At 33.7% G+C, this 4,357-nt stretch overlaps 1 long non-coding RNA gene across 1 annotated transcript; it reads right to left on the bottom strand.

Moving 5' to 3' along the window:
* On the bottom strand, positions 679–1,205 carry LOC107634595. Its single transcript, XR_001619001.2, has 3 exons — positions 1,188–1,205; positions 990–1,081; positions 679–806 (listed from the first exon to the last, which is right to left on the bottom strand). It is a non-coding gene; the product is annotated as an uncharacterized LOC107634595 (long non-coding RNA).

Below are 4,357 nucleotides of genomic sequence, written 5' to 3'. Positions count from 1 at the left end.
AAATTATGATTAGATTTAAAACAATAAAAAAATAAAAATTTAATTACTCTGTTGATCTCTATAATTTTACTAAAATTTTAATTAGGTTAATATATTTTTTTTCTTTTTAATTGAGTTCGTATACCATATAATTTTGTTTTTTAATTTAGCTCCTATTGTGATAAAAACGTTTGAAATAACAAAATATTTGTAATACCCTATCACACAGAATTTTACACCTAAAATGTAAAATAGAAGTGGCGAAGTGCTACGACCTCTAAAAATAATATATGTTTAGCCCCCAACCCCAAAAAAAAAAAAGCCGAAAAAAAAGGGGAACTCTTTTTATAACCACATTCTTTTTGAAGTAACTATCCAGAAGCTATCATTTTCTACTTTAAACAATTTTCTTATGACAGTAGAGCTTATTTAAGAAGTAAGAAGTTCTTTTGCAATACGGAACTGGTTTGGGTGTTTACACAAAGAAGAACTAAGACTAAACTAAAGTTTCCTCAACATTACCGGGGACAAGTATTGGCGCAAATTTGGTTAACTTACAAATTGCTAAAACCAGAATCATTCATCTGAAGCACAGAGGACACACAACCATTTAACTGTTAAGGAACATAAGATCTACCACCAAAAAGTAATAAATAACTATAGAATCAAAAGTGATGATGATAGTGATAAACTTAAAATAGAATAGGAAACGAATTCTGTAAAAAAATACTTACAAGTGAAGGCCTGGATGATAGATTCCTTCCACACCATTGCATAGAACATTGACCCTTTTTGGAAGCACTAGCTGCCCATTGTTTTTGCTCCATCTAGAACATAAGCTTCCACCATAGTCAGAAATCCAAATAATAATTGTAAAATGACATATTTTCTAAAAGAGCTAAAATATATATATAATAAATCAGTAGATGAACACCACTCCAAACAAGGCAGATACTTCCAAGGAATATTAAGAAAAAATGGGTAAAAAGGTAAGAACTGTATACACTTACTTGACTTTTGGCTGTGATTTTTCGGAATCAGATAACTCAAAATTAAACTTCACTTTGCAACTAGGGCAGAAATAATCAGTGCCTCCAAGATTCTTCACAAAACAGAATATATTGATCAGAATAAAACAAATTGTCTCTTTATGAGCTTCAGATGCTGAAAAGATAAATACTCAGATATATCAAGAGTAGCAGATAAACCTTGAAAAGGTTGCCGGAGGCGAGTAGCACGACGACCAGAACGGCGAGGGGACGACAAGCAAACAGCAAGAGGAATGGCGAGCTGGCTAACAATGAACCTGGTTGCGATCTTGAGCGCGAAGGGTGGCGACAGTGAGATAGATGGCGGTGTGATGGAGGTTAGGGTTTTCTGAACCTTTCAAGGAAAAGCCACTCAAAACCCTTTCAAAGCAGTGTCGAGGAAGACAACGACCACTGACGATGACGGCGACGGCAAGCTCGAGGAAGGCCACCGTAATGAACGATGAAGGTGACGATGAAGGCGATGGGTGCGATGAAGGGCAGTGATGAAGATGGTTCGAGAAGATGAAGCTGGCTGGGTTCGAGAAGATGAAGTTGAACGATGAAAATGGATGAACGACGAAGGCTGGGTTCGAGAAGATGAAGCTGAGCGATGAAGATGGATGAAGCTGACGGCGCCTTTTAGGGTTTGAAAGTGAATTTTAGGGTTAAAAGTGAATTTGGTAACAATGTAAAGTTAGTATGTTGTTTTATCATTTTTAGAGTTAAATTTGATAACTTAGAAAAAAAAAAGGTTAAGTGTGGGAAACTAAATTTTAGGGGAGGGAACTCTATCGGCACTTTTTTTACGGTGCCAAAATAAACACGGTATAACCACGCTTTTCAAGCGTGTCGGTTTTTCTCTATGGCTACGCTTTTTAAGCGTGACAAAAAAAAGGGTGGCCAAATTTTTAATCAGCGACCACCCTCGTAAAAGCGTGCCAATTTTTCTATATCGCCATGCTTTTCAAGCGTGGCAGTAAAAAAGCGTGGCCAAATTTCAAATAAGTGGACACCCTTGTAAAAGCGTGCTGATTTTTTTCTATGGCCACGCTTTTCAAACGTGGCAAAAAAACGTGACCAAATCACAAATCAGTAGCCACCCTCGCAAAAGTGTGGCCATAGACCACTTTTGGGTACACTTTAAAAGCGTGGTAAAAAAAGTGTGCCGACAGACCTTTTTTCTTGTAGTAATAGCTAATTTTTTAATTTTATTATATTATATTTTTTAATAAAATATTTGATATTTTTTCATAAATTATGTAAATTTTATAATTCTATACATACGTTCCGATCCGTTTTATAACATTTAATGCTTTGTGATACCTTTTTCATTTTGATCCAATGGTGGATGAGATTGTAAATTCAATTGTGTATTACACTATTACTAAGGTTTTACCCCTTGATCGCTTTCGATTATTTATTTATGAAATTCTTTTAAAACAAAAATAAGAATCACTTGATATAAATTTAATAAAAAAAATAAAAATATATATTAAATTGTATGATATCTTTTTCTTTTAAAGAATTTTTTCTAAAAAAATGTCTGGCAAGTTAAGGAAACATTATTCCTTTGGGATTTCGCCGTTGGAGTAGGGCGAAAGGATGCACAAATATGCAAAGGTGATGCAAGGTAAGGAAACATTATTCCTTTGGGATTTCGCCGTTGGAGTAGGGCGAAAGGATGCATAAATATGCAAAGGTGATGCAAGTTAAGGAAACATTATTCCTTTTTGCTCTCAGTTACATGCAAAAAATCTGAGTTTGATGATTGCTCTTCTGGTTTATCCGCCATGGTGCCACAACGTTGCAAAGTCCCCACAGACGGTGCCAATGTACAAGATGTCTCTGGTACGGGTTGAGAGATGGATCGAGAACTTGCGGGTTGAGGCAGATGCCGGATCACTTGACTGGAGTAATGGGGGGAGGTACCTGCAAAGACACTCCGACGCTCAAGTCAGAATGGATCTAAGAGGTATAAGGTGTGAGGAATGAATGAATACCTGGAGGGACCTGGGTCCTCTATTTATAGGTGATGGTAGTTATCTTATCTTATCTTGTTTGGCTAAGATAAGGGAGACGTTTGAATTCGAAAGTTGGTTAGGAGTTCTAGAGGGTCGGACCCGGATAACCGGGTTCGGGGACCATTCCGGGCGTAGGATCCGACTCCGTCGGATCCTTAACAAATTTGTTTTTTAATTAATTAACTAGAGTTGACTTTATTTTTAATTAATTCTTTAGCAGAACCGCATAGTAAATTATCATTAATAATTCTGAGTAGTTTCATTGTAATATATATGGATTATGTTCATCGAAAACATTATTTCTCTAGCATTTTAAAAGAGTATAAACTTTACATACGCTTTTGAAAATGAGGAAATTTTTTTGTCTCTTCTGGATGCTTTCCCAGCTAATTCCAATTCGAAATTTGATCCTTTAAAAAAAAAAAAAACCAAAAGAACAAAAAATCACGTCAACCAAAGAAAGAGAGAAAAGAAATAAAGAATACAATTATTGCAATTAGATTCACCGCTTCAATTCACATCATACGGTATATATAACATCCATGGGAAATGTATGTGAATGCAATATATACTATCACTTTTTGAGTGAAATATGGTGACTGGCTTCAACTTATGAAGGAGTGTATCATGTCCATAATTATGCTGTGATTACGATAGTTATTTAAGTGTTATTAAAATTAAAATTATATTTTTTTTATATTTTGAGAATTTTTTATTTTTTAAATTAAAAAATATTAAATAATAAAAAATTTTATTTTAATTTTAACTATACTTTTTATAAAAATTTTATTTGCACACTAAAATCAGTCATCATGTATTTGTGTATAAATACACGTGTAATTTAACTCACTTTTAGTATGTATTTTGTATTTTAATGTATATTTTATACTGGTAACTAATTTTAGTGTACACTTAAGAATGAATCTAAAAATTTTAATATACAGGGACCGAATTTCAAACAAATTTTTTAATTATCTTCTTTTTTATTATATTTTTTATTACATAAAAGTATTTAGGCAAATTGCTCTTGCATATGTATTGCGTTCATGCGCAACATGTGTCTCATGACTCTAAATCCGTGATCAATGCGAAATTGCTGTTAATATTACTGATTACTCTCTCTCTTCCTCTCACTTTTAATTCATATTCTCTCTCTTCCTTAATACCATCAACTCTCCTTCTTTCTCTCTTTTGTAATTCATAAACCAAACCATTCCTCCAGCAACTAGCGTTCATCTTCATCAGTGTCTGCATCTTCATCTTCACCTACATTAACATTAACACTTTTATTTTATAAATAAGTATTTTTTTAATAGTAATTGTTGA

This window comes from Arachis ipaensis, chromosome B03, assembly GCF_000816755.2.
Source record: "Arachis ipaensis cultivar K30076 chromosome B03, Araip1.1, whole genome shotgun sequence".
Taxonomy (NCBI): Eukaryota; Viridiplantae; Streptophyta; class Magnoliopsida; order Fabales; family Fabaceae; genus Arachis; species Arachis ipaensis.
This window is presented reverse-complemented; position numbering and strand designations above follow the sequence as displayed.